Source organism: Lissotriton helveticus, chromosome 6 (assembly GCF_964261635.1).
Source record: "Lissotriton helveticus chromosome 6, aLisHel1.1, whole genome shotgun sequence".
In the NCBI taxonomy this organism is placed as follows: domain Eukaryota; kingdom Metazoa; phylum Chordata; class Amphibia; order Caudata; family Salamandridae; genus Lissotriton; species Lissotriton helveticus.
In genome coordinates, this window is record NC_136067.1 from 1,833,173,487 (window position 1) to 1,833,193,593 (window position 20,107).

The following is a 20,107-nucleotide window of genomic DNA, read 5'->3' on the forward strand; positions in this document are numbered from 1 at the left end:
GGTCAGTCATCCCTGTCAATCAAAGACGTGGTCTGGAGGATCCCTCAATCCTGTTTCCTGTTTAGTTTGTAAGTCTATCCCCACTCTTTCCAGGACATCAATCATAGGATATACATTTTAATCCCTATCTCTCAGCGTTTTCCCCATCTGTAAGCCTGTTTCGGCACTGAGACAGCTTGTCTTGGATTTTGATATGAATCAATCTGATGGCTTGATGAAGGCCATGGTGTTGTTAGTTTTGAATGAACTGATTGCCACTTCTGACACCATACATTCCAAGATCATTCTGGACTGATTGTTCACAGCATCAACTGCAACACTCAATAGTTGATGGATTTTTCCCCAATAAGGCAACTGGGTCCTTTATTTTCTCACATCATTTCTCTGAACATTTTGCTCCAGCACGGATCTCCTTTACTACCAGTAGATGTTAATGTTTACTTGGTTCCGCTGCTTGCCCAACTGGATTCTGAAGCTGGCATGCATCTGTTTAGTTTACCAATGACACTAGAAATCTGTAAATATTTTCTTCCCACCTGCCAAGGCATGGATCTTGCCCCGTAGAGATCTACAAAAGTCCTCTTGAGTCTCACCCTTCAATCTGGATTTCAAGGTCATTCTCTTCTAAACCAGAGGTTACACATGCCCAGCGCTTATCCTACCCCCCTTTATTCTTGCCATCCGACAGGCACACATGCCCACCACTTCCATTAACGAGTTACATTTTCCCTCAGCTAACCCACCACTAATCCACATTGGATTCCAGACGACCAGGCTACTCACCGATCAGTGCTACAACGCCTCGTCAGAGGTAGTAAGCGCCGTGACGCATCTATAAAGATGTGTCACTTTTCCTGCGCCACCATGCAAAACCCTTGCGTCACTATGGATGCACCGTATTTACAATACGGCACACCATGGCGCAAGGATTGACAGATGCGGCAGAAATTTTGACGCATCTGTTGACAGAAAAGTCATGCATTGCTGGAGTCGTGTCGCAAGCATGACACAACTCCAGCAATGCGTGTTGCAGCCTATTCCCAATACACTGCCTCACTCCTTGTGCCTGCTTCAAGCAGGCGTAAGGTTTTGACACAGTGGCGTCCTAAAAGTCACGCAGTGAAATCTTGTAGATTTTACTGCGTCACTTCTAAGAGGCTTTCCTGCGTGGGAATGCCTACCCTGCATTCATTATACCTGACGCAGGTATAATGTCACGCAGGGCATTACAACGTGACGTATCTCCCTAGATGTGTCACGTTGTAAATGGGCCGCAACTTTTACGCCACCACTGCGTCACAAAAGTGACGCAACAACAGCACAAAAGTGACGCAAGGGGCTTGTAAATCTGTCTTTTTTTAGTTCAACACCCTTTACATACTGGGACTTGCAGTTTGGGGTTTTCCATTAATGTTTTGGGTCTACAATTCCAAAAATGCACAGTCCTGTTCTCTGAAGAGTGTAGACTGATTAAACGTCACACGAAACATGAGATAATGTGTCGCCTTTACATGCCATGAATTACAAAGGACAAAATAAGTCAGTGTACCTTTCATTTATATTTCAATTCACTTCAGAGTACTGTGTACTTTAATAATATTTCAGGTCGCCTCAGTGAACAGGACCGTATAAAGGCACGTGGGCTGCAGGCTCATGCCTATATATGGTCATGGCGAACACTTGGTGGACTTAAACTCAAACAAATACATTTGGGTGGATTTGAAAGAATGCATAACTTTTGTCTTACTTATCACTACATATAACTTTGAAAAATCTAAATTAGGCAGCATACTAAGAGAGATATTTTAAGGACAAAGCAGGCTCAGTGCTGCATTATAATTTCACAAATTCAGAATCAACCAGGTTCCTTTCTCTCGGATCCGATAACCACTCTACCTGACCGCCCCAAAGAAAGGCCGCAACCACTGACATCATTTGCTCTCAAATTGTATGTTTGAGTAAGATGAACAAATGCGTTCTCCAATCCTTCACACCATGATTACTACCTTGCAAAACTTGAGGATGGATTGTGGTTCTTTCTCTGCAAAAGCGACCAGGTGTTAAGGTGTAATTACAGCCGCCACATATCCGTAAGGAAGCACATTATTGGAAAGAAAGTCACATATGTGCTACCTCGTCAGGGGTAGTAAACGCTATATAAATGCAATTACAGTACAATACAATATGGCATGACACAATTCTTTGCTTCTTAAGGAGATATTGTGATGACAGGCACATGCACAGACACATTTATATATGTAAGTGTTTGAATAAATGCACTTTACATAAATTTTCATACTAACCCATGTGATGAAAGAGGAGTCCTTTGGACTGTTGTACAGCATTATTCTTATTTCTTATTTCTGTTTGCAAATTGCTCCATCGTGAGTGGTAGTGGCAAGGGCATCCTTCAAGGAGCTCTGTGTTGGGAGTCTCTCTATAGTGCTATAGTGTATATTTAGTAATGATGCTCAAGCATGTTATTTTATTAATTGATAGAGGCGTTTTTTACAGCATGCTCCTTCCATTCACAACATATATCATATTTAACAAAATAAGTCAGTTCTAGGCTATTTGTGAAATCTTACTTTCAGTCAAAACTCTTTTAGGGACCCATAGCCATCTCAGCTACATCCTAGGTCTGCAATATACACACATGGGTGTGTTACCTTTTACCCTACAGTCTTTACCCTGGAAATGCCTTACCCCACATGCTTTGCTCCACAGGTAAGAACAATTCAGCAGGTAAGTACAGATAATGGATTTTAACCTTTCCTATGCATCCATTACCCTGCACTACTTTACCACGCAGGTAAAATTAATATATATATATTAAAAAAAATGCACTCCTGCAGACTCGGCCATACTGGGGTGAAGCACTTCACCAATGAAGCAGATCAGTATAATAATAATCACAAAAAAAAAGTATACTGTGTAGTGACCGGCTGGTCATTGTGCCAGCCACTCCCAGAGGGCTGGCTTACACTCCAACCCACACCCATCCAACACAGGCGACACAGGACATGTGACCCTGCTAATAAATAGGGCTGGGCGCATGTGCCCTGGGCCAGTTCCAGTAACCATATTCCGGTGTCTGTGTCAGTCTTATTAGTACATGGGGGCCTCAGGCTTCACCACTTTACATACTGCTCAGTCAGCTCACCATGAAAACCGCAGTTTATTGCAATAAACACATGACGTGTTTCGGCCTCAGGGGGCCTTGATCACATGACCACTATGATGGAGATATCGTTTTTAACAAGGTAGTAATAACATAGATAAAAGGCTTAATATTATGTGACAGCAACACACAAAGACAGTGCCATTTTGTAATGTGTTAGCACCATGACACATGAATAGAAGGATATCAACAGGGTATTGCAGTGTGATGTAAACCAATACCACATTTAACAAACATAATAAGAAATACTCATAATTATAAGGGGTAACATAATGGAATACTCAAAAAGCGAACAAAGTAATTGCAAATTGCATGTTATCTCAACTCGTTGAGTACATATTAGTTAATAACACAGTCTAAATTTCCATAGAGGAAAATGTACACAATTATCCCCAAATAAACATGGCATAAGGAAAACATGGTAGCACAAAGGCACAACAAAATCCAAAAGCAAATACATATATAGTGCAAAATATTATATTAGTAGTAATGGATCCGGTCTTTAGGAGGCTAATTGCCTGGACTACGGAAACTCCCTCTACTTGGGAGCTCCCAAAGCCGTGATTGGCAAACTTCAGGAGGTACAGAACGCGACGGTAAGGAAACTGCTAAATAGCCCCAGACATATTTCGCCACATCAGGCTCTGGCAGACGTTCATTGACTTCCGGCCACCAGAGAATCAAATTCAAGGTATTGTGCATGGCACTAAGGGGCACATGCATCATTGGTTTTTGCATTCGCAAACGGTGCGAATCAGTAAAATCGGCCGTTTGCGAATGCAAAAAACATTTTTGGGATGCATCAAACTTTGTTGCACAATTTGCTTTTTTTTGCACTTCCAAAAAAAGCGAATGCATTTAAGGAATCGCATTTGTGCGATTCCTTAAATGCAATGCATCATTTTTTCTACAATTGCGAATTTGGAATTTGGAAGTGCAAATTAACACGAGGTTGAACCTCGTGTTAATTTGCGAAAATGTTTACAAAAACTAAAAAATGCATTTTTTAAAGTGTCATGTTACAGACACACATGTCCTTAGGACATGTGTGTGTGGTACATGCACTTTCAAATACATTTCAGGGGTGCAGGGGGGGGGTCCTTTGGACCCCCCCCCTGCACCCGTGGAATGCATCAACAAATTGCGAATTCTTAACTGCCTTCCCATTGACTCCTATGGGCCTTTCGGCCCATAGGAATCAATTGGAATTGCGAAAATGCACTTTGGAATTCGCTATTTATTTGAGAATCGGTAAAAATTGCGATTTTTACCGATTCGCAAATAAATAGTGAAAAAAATGATGCATAGCATTTTGCGATTCTTAATTTGCGATTCGGTAATTTTCGCAAATTAAGAATCGCAAAAGCTATCAATGATGCATGTGCCCCATAGAACCTTTAAAGATCCAGGTCCCTCTATTACCAGACAGCTAATTACACTTACAAACGATCTTTTAGGTACAATGTGGCTAAACTCTGCAACACTTTACCTCTCTCCCTCTGAACAATTGATAAAGAACTGGCTTTCAGAAAACAAGTTTTGCCTACAGTCTGTGTTCCTCAATGAGTGCTGGGATGCCTTTGGGTCGCCACACGCTATACAAATTTCTTTAACATTACATATTATAAAAATACAAATTGATAGTCACCGATAGCATGTTATCTCAGCTCATTGAGTGCATTGTAGTTAAGCAAAGTGTAAATTTCCATAGTGGAAAATGTACATAAACATACACGGCATAAGGCAAAAACATGATAGTACAATGCCATAGCAACATCTAAAAGTGAACAAATCCATAAGGTAAAAGTCTATGTTGATACTAGTAATGTAATATAGAGGATGTTGTCAAAATGCAAGCAAATATATATATATATATATATATATATATATATATATATATATATATATATATATATATATATATATATATATATATATATATATATATATATATATATATATATATATATATATACCTATATAAATATATACATATATACATAGATAGATAGATAGATAGATAGATAGATAGATAGATAGATAGATTCATTTTAAATGACATATATTTTTATATTATTAAAAAAGGGGTTTAGGTGGGGGTAGATAAAAAGAGGGGTAAATGTCATTTTAGAGATAAAGGATGGGTACAGATAAGTGGACATGGGTGACCAAGTCCCTGAAGCCTGTAATGCTTATGCAAAAATGCTGTTCATGTTGCAGCTAGCCAAACAAAGAGCTTGGTCCAAAAATGCCCGCTAAATTTACGCAAAATTTAGTTTACTTCTGTTCAGCGATTTTTAGGTGTTGCCTGAGACAGCGTGCATGCGCTGACAGCAAAATCTATTATGAACAAAAAAACCTTTAAAAAATGGGCATAGTGCCCATGCATTATTTACCATTGGTTGGCTTCCAAGTCACTCTTGTCTCCTTGCCTCTGATTGAACAGTGCCTCCTGCCCCTTCCTGCTTCTCACTGGCGCTTCCAGTGTCGGTCCCTGCCATGGAGTATTGACATAATACAGCTTCCTATCTGCGGCCAGTGTCCTTCCATTGGCCGCATGCTCCTGCAGGTACTTTTTTTTAGTTTTGGATATGCACTCTTGAAGAGTACATATCCACAGTGCATCTCCCAGCCCTCCCTCATGTTGCTTGTTCACCTCACCCTCATCGCGCTCTAGCATTTGTTGCTGCTCCCCGCCTTCTCCCCCGCACCTGCCTTATTTCGCTTCCTCCTCCATTCCACTATCCACTGATGCTGGTCCCACCCTCCTCCCCTTGCATCTCTTGTATTGCTTTGGTTTTGTTTTGTTTGCTTTTTTTGCAAATTTATGTAGTGCAAACTCGAATAGAAGCTATTGGAGTGCTTACATGAGCACCAGTTACATTACACACTTAAATTTTTAGAGAAAGTAAGCTGCCCCCTTCGGTTGTTGCTGCTTCCACCCTTCACCACCGCACCTCCCTCATGTTGCTACCTCCTGCTGTCCATTGTTGTTCCTAATTCCCGCTTCCCACCCACCACCCTTCCGTGACTTGACCTCCCTCGAGCTTGGATTAGCAAAAAATTGGTGTGACGCGGTCAAAGTTGGCCCTGTCACAGCACTTTTTTCCTTTACTTCAAGCCATTTTGCCCATTGAGGTGGACTAATTATTTTTTGGAAAGCTTTGTGAAGATTCATCAAATACCACCAAAGTTATTAGCAAATCAGGATATGATCTTCCAGTGGAAGCTCTGACATAACATAACTATAACCTCACACTGCCACTGTGTAAGATATATATATATATATGGATCACTGACATAACCTCGACAGACCGAATATCGACTGGACAAAATATCGATGACTAATTATCGACAACAAAATTATCGATTTACTATACTTACACAACAAACATCAAAAATATCGATTACACAATATCGACTACTAAAAACAACGACTACAACAATATCGACTCACAACATTATCGATTTCTAAAACATCGATTATTAAATATTTATATAACAACAGTCAAAATATCGATTACAAAAACATAGATAGCAAATTTATCGATTGTAAAAAAATCGCCATTAATACATCCTAGAATAAATGACTTTATTATTTAATAATTAAGTCATACTAATCATAAAAATTCAGATTTAGTTAATATAAATAGATGACATATATTATATATTTTCATAACATTTACAGCACACAATAAATACTAACATACATTTTATAATACATAAACAATGTTTCGACCTTCTACACATTTCTTACAACTAATTATATATATTCCTCCACTTTACAAATATCAAAATAACATTACCTAGAACATTACCTATACAAAATAAAGCCTTACACATTCAATAAACGTTAATTGGCGTCACCCATATAAGGAAAGCAATTAGCATAACAGAGAAAAAAATTCAAATCCACAAATAAAAACAGACTATCCATTTAAACAACCAATCCTATTTCTGAAACAATTAACCTAATACTATATAAACGAAATAATAACTAACTAAAAACGCAGTATACATCTCCTAACTAAAGGAAGACGAAACTCTGCTGGATTTCTGGAAGAAAACTGATGGACTTCAACAGAAAGAGAGCTACACATATCTAAAGTAAGTACTACTACATTATTAGTCAGCGAAAATGTAACTCTCAAAGCTCACACCTATATTTAAAAGCAAAATACATCAAATATATCTTTTTTTTTTTAGCACTCATCCTACAGACGAAAAAAAAACCAGAAGACCTACACAACACCTGGACATCAAAAGTTACATATTAAAAAGTAAGTATATATTAGAAATGTAAAATCGAGAATTAATAGATAGGTAACTAAATCTAAACTAGCTAAAAACGTCGAACAAAATATCATAAATAGTAATAAAATATTTCTACACATTTTCTCAACTTCCACAGGTACAAAAAGATATACACAGAAAATAACATTTTGAAGAACATCAACAGCTGAAAATAACGACTTGAAAGCATCAAAACATTTACAGGTAAAATAAAAATGTATGAAACTGTATAATGTGATTAGAACATTATTTTTTCTTTAAAAATATTTACATTCTCTTTTAATTACCTCCTAGCACTACAATACTATCATGACTGAAGGAGCTAAATTCATTTATTCACAAAAAGGGAAAATGCTTCTTTGTTACATGGGATATGTCTACACTCAAGAGAAACAAAAGATTTGAAAGTGTTTTGGAAGTGTACGAAATATTATGCCAACAAATGTTATGGTAGAGCTATAACTCAGGAAACTACTGTTACTTATACTAAAGAACATAATCACCCACCCAATGTAACAGAAATAGAGATTAGACAAATGCTAGATTCCCTTAAAGAAGCTAGTACTAGCACTGATCAACCAACAACTGCTATTCTGAAACACCATTTAAGTGTACTTCCCCAACATGCTTCTAGCCAATTACCATCTATTGAATCCCTTAAAAGAACAGTAGCTAGACAAAAAAGAGCAACATGCACTACTCCTCCCACACCAAAAACTTTAGAAGAAGTCCAAATTCCCCCTGAACTCTCTGTAACTCACAATAAAGAAAATGTTATACTCTATGACAACAAATCTAAAGATAAAAGAATTATAGTGTTTGCCACAGCAAACAACATGACAAAACTTACCCAATGCCAAACTTGGATGATGGACGGTACTTTTTCTGTATGCCCCAAACCTTTTTATCAATTATACACCATCCATGGTCATTTCCAAAATGCAAATATTCCATTCCTTTATGCCCTTCTACCAAACAAACAGCAAACTACCTATCAAGAAATACTAACTGAAGTCAAGCAACATACTAACAACTATTTTCCACAAAAAATTATCATTGACTTTGAAAAAGCTATGATAAACAGCATCCTTAAAACATACCCACACACAGCAATACAAGGTTGCTATTACCACTTTAATCAATGTATCTGGCGACATCTACAAAAATCAACCTTGAGTATCCAATACGCCACTGATAGCACATTTGCTTATCAAATTAAAAAACTCATCGCCCTAGCCTATGTTCCACTAACAGATGTAACTGAGCACTATAACTTATTAATAGACAGCCCCTACTATAAAAGAAACGAAGATAAACTAAGCCCTATGCTTGACTACTTCGAAGACACATGGGTAGGAAGGCTACACAGATCAGGCCATAGAAGACAACCCAAATACCAAATAGCTTGGTGGAATGTCTACCTTAGCACACTAAATAAGGAAGCAAAAACAAACAATGCAGTTGAAGGATGGCACAATGCCTTCCAAGCAACTACAGGCCGAGGAACGCCTACCCTTCACAAATTAATACAATCCTTACAAAAAGAACAAAGTTACCAGGAGCTCCGAATGGAGCAATCAGTAACTTTGATCGGACCTAAACTCACCAAAGAAACAAAAAAAATGTATAACACACTCCAAAGTCAAGTCACCCTCTATCCAACTAGCAAAGGACTAGAATATCTATCAATGATTGCCAAAACTATTCTTTAAAACATTACATAACTATACACGTAAAACTAAACATATTTTTCCTAAAATCCTTCATTATAAGATGTAACAAATTGCAATTAAATTATCAAATACATAATATTAACATATATAAAATGTATTTAGATAATGTATTTACAAAATGTTACATACAACGTAAGTAAAGCAAAATTTAAAACAGTTTGCCCACCCATTAAAATTCCAGAAAATACTTACATTTCTGATGCAGCTTCAAACGTAATCCAATTCCAAGCAATCCATAGGACACCATTCCAAAAACCCATACAATCCATGGAAGCCCAAAAAAAAATGCAAAAATACAAGCAAATCCATATCAACTCCTTTCCACTTCAGTAGACACCAGATACCATAGAAAACCCGAAAATCCGTAATGCCGAAAAATAAACGCTCCAAGAAAACGTAAAAACCCAAAAAATAGTGTGCAAAAATAAGAGTATATAATACTCGTTACACAGCTCTCATCAAAAAAGAAGGGAGTCCTCCAAAACAGCGAAACGCGACGATAACCTAGAAAAAATAAAAGACATACCCACCCACATAAAAACACCCATACATATATAAAAACACATATTTATACATCAAACATATTAACTTAGTAACATTTAAACATATTACCTCACCTCACACACCTACAACAAAAACGCGGTAAAAATCCAATATCGTACACTCTACCTAACACCGAACACACAATCTTCTCTAATTAACTCTACCTACATAAACATAAACACAGCACACATACACTAACAATAGGTTCAGAAACTTATAAAACACAATTAAAACAAACTTACCCTCTCTAACGCGAAGCAGCACCCAACCGCGATCTGTTGAAGCACCAAATACGCCTAAGTAACATTACGCGGTTAAAAAGTAGTCCCTGTATACAGCTAAATGCTATTTAATTTCTATATTCCAACACTTAAAAAAATACACAGAGTATTATATTAAGTGTAAATATTTATTTAAAGTGTATAAAATTATTTCATAAATATTCATAAGTTTGAAATAATTATTCAACTGTTATGTTATAGTTAAAAAATATTTTATGATTTATAAATACATTTAGTAAATAATGTATATGTAAAAATAAATTGCATATATAAGTTTGTTACAAGAAATGTTTTTTTTAAATTTGCAAATGTTGTAAAACATTATGTATGTATATAATAAATGTTTTTGTTGTTTATGTATTTAAAAATGAATATTATAAATATGTTCAATATTCATAATAATTATTTCCAAAAATATAACATGACTTGGTAAAAAACAAAAATGTTACTGTTACAAAAAAAATGTACATATTTTTCAATGACAATATATTCAATGTGTATCTGAATAAATATTTTGTTATTAAATAAAAAGTACATATTACCAATTTGTTTCTGAAACTATTTAAATGTTAATATATGTAAAATATAATAAAATTATTTTAATATAATTTATGTGTTAAAAACATATATATGTACTTCATATTTTTGTTATGTTCATAAAAACATTGAATGAAAAAATTTGAATATAAATAAAAAATTAATGTCTACTTACAAATAAATTTTTATATGTGAATAAACAATTTTTCATTTATTGCATTTAACCCTGTGTATGTTTCCTTCTTTATTATTGTATATAAATATTATTTGCATATTAAATAATCTATTTAAAAATGCCTTATAAATTTAAATATTTTTAAAAATGTATTAATATTTAAAGTACTACAATAACAATAATTGTGTTTAATGTATATTAATAGAAATATTTTATATAAAATATATTAAAAAGTAACTAATTTAATAGACATTTAAATTTACCGTATTTTTACCCTGTATCCCTCTAACCTAAAACCCCAAACTGACCCAGAGCCCTAAAAACACCCCTTTACCCACAAACTGAAAACTGACCCAGAACCCACAAAATACCCCTTTAGCCACAAACTGAAAACTGACCCTGACCCCTAACAATACCCCTTTACCCAAAAACTGAAAACTGACCCTAACCCCTAAAAATACCCCTTTATCCACAAACTGAAAACTGACCCTGCAACCAAAAAAAAGCCCTTTACCCAAATACTGAAAACTGACCCTGACCCCTAAAAATACCCCTTTACCCACTAACTGAAAACTGACCCTGACCCCTAAAAATACCCCTTTACCCACTAACTGAAAACTGACCCTGACCCCTAAAAATACCCCTTTACCCAAAAACTGAAAACTGACCCTGACCTCTAAAAATACCCCTTTACCCACAAACTGAAAACTGACCCTGCAACCAAAAAAAACCCTTTACCCAAATACTGAAAACTGACCCTTAACCCTAAAAATACCCCTTTACCCACTAACTGAAAACTGACCCTGACCCCTAAAAATACCCCTTTACCCACTAACTGAAAACTGACCCTGACCCCTACAAATACCCCTTTACCCACTAACTGAAAACTGACCCTGACCCCACAAAATACCCCTTTACCCACTAACTGAAAACTGACCCTGACCCCTAAAAATACCCCTTTACCCAAAAACTGAAAACTGACCCTGACCTCTAAAAATACCCCTTTACCCACAAACTGAAAACTGACCCTGCAACCAAAAAAAACCCTTTACCCAAATACTGAAAACTGACCCTTAACCCTAAAAATACCCCTTTACCCACTAACTGAAAACTGACCCTGACCCCTAAAAATACCCCTTTACCCACTAACTGAAAACTGACCCTGACCCCTACAAATACCCCTTTACCCATTAACTGAAAACTGACCCTGATCCCTAAAAATACCCCTTTACCCAAAAACTGAAAACTGACCCTGACCCCTAAAAAACACCTTTATCCACAAACTGAAAACTGACTCTGAAAGAAAAAAATTACCCTTTACCCAAATACTGAAAACTGACCCTGAACCCTACAAATACCCCTTTACCCACTAACTGAAAACTGACCCTGACCCCTAAAAATACCCCTTTACCCACTAACTGAAAACTGACCCTGACCCCTACAAATACCCCTTTACCCACTAACTGAAAACTGACCCTGACCCCTAAAAATACCCCTTTACCCAAAAACTGAAAACTGACCCTGACCCCTAAAAAACACCTTTATCCACAAACTGAAAACTGACCCTGAAAGAAAAAAATTACCCTTTACCCAAATACTGAAAACTGACCCTGAACCCTACAAATACCCCTTTACCCACTAACTGAAAACTGACCCTAACCCCTAAAAATACTCCTTTACCCAGAAACACAAAACTGACCCTGAAACCTACAAATACCCCTTTACCACTAACTGAAAAGTGACCCTGACCCCTAAAAATACACCATAACCACAAACAGAAAACTGACCAGGAAACTTAAAAATACCCCTTTTCCCACAAACTTAAAACTAACCCTGAACACTAAAATTACCCCTTTACCAAAAAACTGAAAACTGACTCTGCACACAACATATACCCCTTAATACCCAAACAGAAAACTAACCCAGAACACTAAACCGACCTCTTTCCCCAAATAAAAAATTATATATATATGAGAATATCTATAATTATATATATATGTTATATATCTCTTTATATATCTAATTATATATATATTATATATATGTAATTATATTTAATTATATAAGTATATTTCATATATATATTTTTTATATTTAATTATTATAATATTAGTTATATCTATTTATATCTATATAATTAACATATTTTATTTATTTAACAATTATTTCATTATTAATACCAACTAATTAATTAACATATGTCATTACGTATAATTAAATTACTTCCCACCCTATACCCATATTAACACACAACCCACTACATAACATAAAAAAGTGAGATTTTACATAATTAACAATAATTCCATTAATTTAAATAAATTTACAATTACATAATATATAATTAACATATTTAATTTAATTTACAATTATTTAATTATTCATACCAATTAATTAATTAACATATTTAATTACTTACAATTAAATTACTTCCCACCCTATTCCCCTATAATCCCACAACCCACTACATATCCTAAAAAAGTTAGATTTAACATATTCAACAATAATTCCATTTATTTAAATAAATTAACAATTAAATTATATATAATTAACATATTTAATATAATTAACAATTATTTACTTATTCTTACCAATTAATTAATTAACAGATTTAATTACTTACAATTAAATTACTTCCCACCCTAATCCCCTATAATCCCACAACCCGCTACATGACAAAAATTATTTAAATAAGCATAATTATCAAATAAGCTATTAAAATTACATATTTACCATTTACATATTATATATTTAATTAAATAGTAATTTAACAATTAATTACATATTAATACCAATAATTATATTTACATATTTAATTAATTAATACCAATTAATATATTTACATATTTAATTAATTAATACCAATTAATATATTTACATAATTAATTAATTATATTTAAAATACTTCCCACCCTATTCCCCTAAAAACCCACTACCCGCTCCTAGAAATTATTATAGTAATATAATTTTTTTTTATTTATTAATTATTTTTAACATTAATTCTATATAAATAAATAAATAAAATTAATACATTTTAACACAAAATGCTATTATTAAACATTAAAACAGTGTACATTGAACTATTACATATTATATATATCCATATTAAAATTCGATATCATGAGAGTCGATATTGTGACAGTCGATAACACAACTTTCGATATTTTTAAACTAATAAACATATCGATATTTTTTACTAACGATATTACTTACTCGATATTTTTTATGTCGATATTTTTAACATACATAACAATCGATAAAAAATAAATCGATATTACTTACCTCGATATTAATGCCATCTCGATATTCTCTAGTCGATATTATGTCCAGTCGAAATAAATGACTCGATATTAAGACTGTACACCATATATATATATATTAATGAAGAAGCGGGAGTGGAGGTGAATGTTTGGCGGAGGTCGGCTCCGCATTTCTGGCACGCCTCTCGTTCAGGAGCTCCGTAGCTGCCGACAATCGGTGGTGAGAGGCAGGGATGCATATCGCGGTGCCCCCCCACCCCCCCGCGGCCTGAATCGTATTTCGGCGATGGGGAGAGAGCAGCGGTTTACTGATGAATTGGTTGATGAGCAGCAGGCTAATCCGCCATTCAATCCTGCATGACGGGGAGGAGCTTGCAGCCCATGGACGATGGAGTCGGAGCATATCAGGTGCTGGGGCAAGTTACCTAACAAAGCCTACCAATGTGGACTGTTGGTGGATCTCTGTGGGCAGGGTTGGCACACTGGGGTGTAACGAGGAGAGAAAGTGGAAAGTACTTACTTGCAGGAACTTTCCATGTCCTCTTTCTGTGACGATGTTGCTGCTCCAATGAGAAGCCTCCGTTCAGTATTGTAATAAACCCCGCGAATATCCAGTTAATTGACAGTCGTGTACAGCACTGGCATGGATAAAGGCATTCTCCGAAACGCGTCTGCCAGGTGCAGGATGGAAGACAAAATGCTTTATTTGTGTGTTTTTGGTGGTAATTAAAAGCCTGATGCAACACAACCTTAGCTGTGCCAGACCCGTTTTTAAGGAAGAAGCGGGAGTGGAGGTGAATAGACATATATATATATATATATATATATATATATATATATATATATATATATATATATATATATATATATATATATATATATCACTTTTACTCCGTCCGACGCCACAGCATCCCAGTCACAGTATCGAGCTGGTTCAAAAGACGAACAAGTGAGACCCAATTTTTTGTGCAACAGCGCAATTTTATTTTTCGAGTTACACCCAAGCAAGCCGCATGACGCGTTTCGCCTCTAGCCAGAGGCTTGATCACATGATACGTTGCTAAACATAGTGAAAGGGTTAAGTAGCAATGACAAGCAAAAATGGGAGGCATCCTATAGTTGGTGCTCCACCCCTTTTAAAGACACACAGGGTTGTTTTCTGCAGGTATCTTATCAACAGCAATATTATGCATTGAAGGACATATATTGTAGGACAAGTGTCCATATTCTGTGCAACAGAGGCATTAGATTGGAGAAACACTGTTAGGTATAGACACTATATGTGAAAAAATATATATGATACAAATCTTTATAATATTCATTTCATAATATATACAAAGTATCTACACTATTTACAGAATAAAAGACATAGTGTCTAACTTCCAAAATTCGTCTAACTGATTTCCCAATCATAGATTCACAACATGGTGTAAATGAAGATGATTCATTATCAAAAGGCCTCTTATGTTCACTAAATAAACCTGCAAAATCATACCTACTTAATTCTGCAAAAGTTTTGTATTACTAAGTATCAAAATTCCCAAAGAAGCAAGCATTTATTGTGTGTCTCTAGGATTACCTTTTGCTCACCATATTGCACATGACCCTTATAAACAATCTTGAAAACCCTTAAGAAAAAAGTACATAACCGTGTAATTTATCCATTTGATCGTTACTGTCATCATTCTTTTTTTTCCCCCATATATTTTCTACATTTTCTTATGGATCATTTCATTTTTTTCCTATAAGTGGAAAGAAGGCAGCATATCTATTCATTTTGTGAAGCCACAACGCATTTATCCTCGTTGTAAAGGAGAATCCAACCCAACCTCTACTTCAAAATGTTAATAAAGTTACAGAAAAACATATTGGAAAACATACATTATCACAGAAATAATAAATATCAGGCCGTGATGATGATTGAAAAAAACCCCCACTAGATGTTGCTATATTGGTTTTTCACAAACAAGTGTATAAATCCTCGCTCGCATTAAGGCCTCGTGGGGCCTTACTGTCAAGCTCGATTATATATCTTGTTTCTAATAATCGTAGTGCGGCATCTCTATCGCCTCCTCTTTTCATTGGGAGTACACAATCAATAGAGAAATACTGCAAGCCTGCAGGGTCACTGTTGTGCACTTTCTCAAAATGGCGAGCCACAGGGTAAGTTTGGTCTTTGCCAGAAATTGCCCTTAAATGTTGCAGCACACGCTTGTGTACTTGCAAACGTGTGCTACCCACATATTGTAGGTCACATGGGCATTGCAACACGTAGATCGCAAAATCAGTTTTGCATGACATGCGCTTTTTGATCTTAACCGGTTCAACCCTGAAAGGTACATTATATATATTACCAAACGGAGTCCAGCCTTGCTTCCGATCTCATCCGCCAGATGGGGTTGATGCAGACTGGCGAGCGCTAGACCCGCTGTTGTATTTAAATCGCCTCGTGCTGCCAGAGCGCAAGAATAGTCGCACTCAGAATTCACAATTTATGGAATTCAGTATTTATTGACTTGGCACGTTTCGACAGCACAGTCTTTGTCAAAAAGTCATACAATCACCCGGAAGTGGCAGTGAGCTTTTGAGCATTTCCTGTATGGTAGTAAACATAGAAACACTGTGCATGTTAATAGAACGTCTTGACAATTAGAAGACAGACTAATTGTAACATAATAATCAGACAATTCGTGAAAATGAAATTTAAATGCAGTGAAACAATAAATAAACAATTCAAGTGTGAATTGGGAATAAAAGGAAGCGCAATCCAAAATGCAAAGAGGCAGATATAGTTAGTGTTGCAACTTGCTAGGCTACTCTAGAGTGCCTCGTGTCGCGCGCTAAGGGCTTCGATTTCAACCAAAACTAATGAGTGACATGAGGTTGACTCTCATTTAAATACTGAATTCCATGAATTGTAAATCCTGAGTGTGACTATTCTTGCTCTCTGGCAGCATGAGGCGATTTATATCTATATATATATATATATATATATATATATATATATATATATATATATATATATATATATATATATATATTTATATAGATATAAATATATATTCACTGAAAATACCATAGGTTTTAGGAATGTTGTATTTAGTATGACATTTCACTCGTACAATACCAGAGAAATTCATACGTTGTAGTTAGTTGAGCTAACTATAACTCACCCCCCCGCAATGCACTGCTGAGGATGTCACATATTACATCACTGATGACATGGTCAATGAAATCACTGATGACATCTCAAATGACATCACTGATGACATCATCCAGTGACTGTGAGTGTTTCTAAAAAGTTTGAGAAAGTGATATGTATATATGATAATTCAGTCAGTGTGTGACTGACTGTATAAGTGAGTGATTATACGTGTCTGGGTGAATGTATGGGTGAGTGACTAATCTGTGTGAATGTCTGTATCAGTCTGTCAGTTGGGGCGTAAGTGGCTGCATGGGTTGGTGAGTAGCTACATGAGTATCTATATGTGTTAATTATTGGTTGTCTGAGTACCTGTATGGGTGCCTGAGTGTCTGTGTGGGTGGGTGTAACTCCCTGCATGGATGTGTGAGTGGGTGATTCAGTGGATGTATGGTTCATGAGTGCATCTGCAAGGGGCTGTATGGGTGAGTAAGTGTGCGTAAGGCTGTGTTGGTGAGTGAATGGATGTCTCAATGGTTATGTGTGAGTAACTACATATGTGAAAGGCAGTATATGTGAGTGTTGGAGTATATAACTGACTATATTGATAAATGTGTTCTTGGTCTTGTGTTAGTGATTGTAGCAGAGAGTAAGTATGTGTTAGTATCTGCATGAATAAGTGAGGCGGCGTGTGTATAACTGTATAGGTGAGTAAAATGCAGTGTTATTCATTCTTTGGGTGACTGACTAGGTGTGTGAGTAACTCTATGGGTGAGTGGTGGTGTGTGAGTGTCTGTATGGTATATGAGAGCATATATCAGTGGCTGTATTTATTGAATGACTGCGTGTATGAGTGACTGTATGGGTTAGTGAGTGGAAGTGTGTGTAGACCTATGAATCAGTGAGTGGGTATGTACTAACTGGTATTGGTGTGTCTATGGTTTTGAGAATGGTAGTCTGTATTTTAGAGTGGGTGTATGAAATGTTATATTAGGGTGTGAGGAGGTGCATCACATATTAAGTGGATGATGTAATCAGTGATGTCATTTGATGAGGGCTACCTGGCCCCCCAAAGTCCCTCAGGAGTTAAGTGGACTTCATCCCCAGCCCATTGGTCGCCCAGCCCGCAGGGCCATCTGGTAGCGCAGCACAGCCAGGCGACCATATGGCCCGGGAGGGTACTATCCAGTCGTCCTTGCAGTCCGATGACGGCAAGGGTTGCCAGGCACTCCGAGGTTGCCCCTCAGGAGGCTCCTTCCTCGGGGCTGCTCACCTCCCTGCTCGACTTGCACAGGAGCAGCAGGAAGGGGAGGCCCGGCCGTCCCAGGTCATCTGGTCACCCTGCTGACCCACAAGGGATGGTGGCCCAGTCCCCACCGCGGTGGGGCAGGGACGGGATGGGGAGGCCACCGTGCTGGAGGGCACGTGGTGGAGGCAACCTCCCATGGGCCAACGTTACCCCCTCCATGTCCCTCCCTTCAGCCTGGCGGCAGAGGGACCCACCCTTGGGTATGGTGGATGAGGGCATCCGCAGGCACCCACGCCTGGAGAGACAAAAGCTTGGCTCAGAGGATGACTTTCAATAGATCACAGCGAGGTAGCTGCTCTGCTACTTACAAAACCCTGACCCAGAATCAGGTTGTCTACAAATGATTTAGTACCGGGTACCACAGGAACATTCGATGCACTAAGGGTGATGGAGGCGGCCCCCTTCCGTCTGCACTTCGGTCCCCGAGTGAGCAGCTCCACGCACCCCTAGAGAGAGGTCGGCTATCCCAGGCCAACCGAGGCTCCATGACACTGGGGTATCGCTACGGTTTGGGGGGATTCTGACTTAGAGACGTTCAGTCATAATCACACAGATGGTAGCTTTGCCCCATTGGCTCCTCAGCCAAGCACATACACCAAATGTCTGAACCTGCGGTTCCTCTCGTACTGAGCAGGATTACTATTGCAACAACACATCATCAGTAGGGTAAAACTAACCTGTCTCACGATGGTGTAAACCCAGCTCACATTCCCTATTAGTGGGTGAACAATCCAACGCTTGGTGAATTCTGCTTCACAATGATAGGAAGAGCCAACATCGAAGGATCAAAAAGCGACGTCGCTATGAATGCTTGGCCCCCACAAGCCAGTTATCCCTGTGGTAACTTTTCTGACACCTCCTGCTTGAAACCCAAAAAGTCAGAAGGATCGTGAAGCCCTGCTTTCACGGTCTGTAGTCATACTGAAATTTGAGATCAAGCGAGCTTTTGCCCTTCTGATCCTCACTGAGCTCGCCTTAGGACACTTGTGTTATCATTGGCCAGGTGTACCGCCCCAGTCAAACTCCCCACCTGTCACTTTCCCCGGAGGGGGTTGCGCCCGGCATGCTCCGGGTGCTTGGAGCCAGAAGCGAGAGCCCCAGGGGACTCGCCTCCCACCTCACCGGGTAAGTGAAAAAACAATAAAAGTAGTGGTATTTCACCGTCAGCCAGCGGGCCTCCCACTTATCCTACACCTCTCATGTCTCTTCACAGTGCCAGACTAGAGTCAAGCTCAATAGGGTCTTCTTTCCCTGTTCCCTTGGCTGTGGTTTCGCTAGGTAGTAGGTAGGGACAGTGGGAATCTCGTTCATCCACTCATGCGCATCTAATCAGCTGACGAGGCATTTGGCTATTTCTGTACCACCTCGCGGTGGCTCATTCTGGGTTATTATGCTGCCCATCAGCGTCAAATCGGTTTTGCTTCCAACAATACAACATTCTTTCGCTCCGGAGTACAGCCACACTGAACACTGTCCTCACTGGAAATGGGATCACGTATAGGCCAGAGATAGTACAACCTGCAGTACTATTCCAACAATTTAAAATTGTCTACGAACAGACCTGAGAAATTAAAGTATGATTAGCAGGACATCAATAATCAATGTGTGGTAATTATGTGTATGAAATGATTTGAGACCTATTCATCATTCAAGACA

General features: G+C 37.5%; 1 pseudogene; it reads right to left on the reverse strand.

Annotated features, from left to right (window-relative positions):
- Nucleotides 1-18,696: 18,696 nt before the first annotated feature.
- Nucleotides 18,697-19,712, reverse strand: LOC144765644 (28S ribosomal RNA; annotated as a pseudogene).
- Nucleotides 19,713-20,107: the final 395 nt, after the last annotated feature.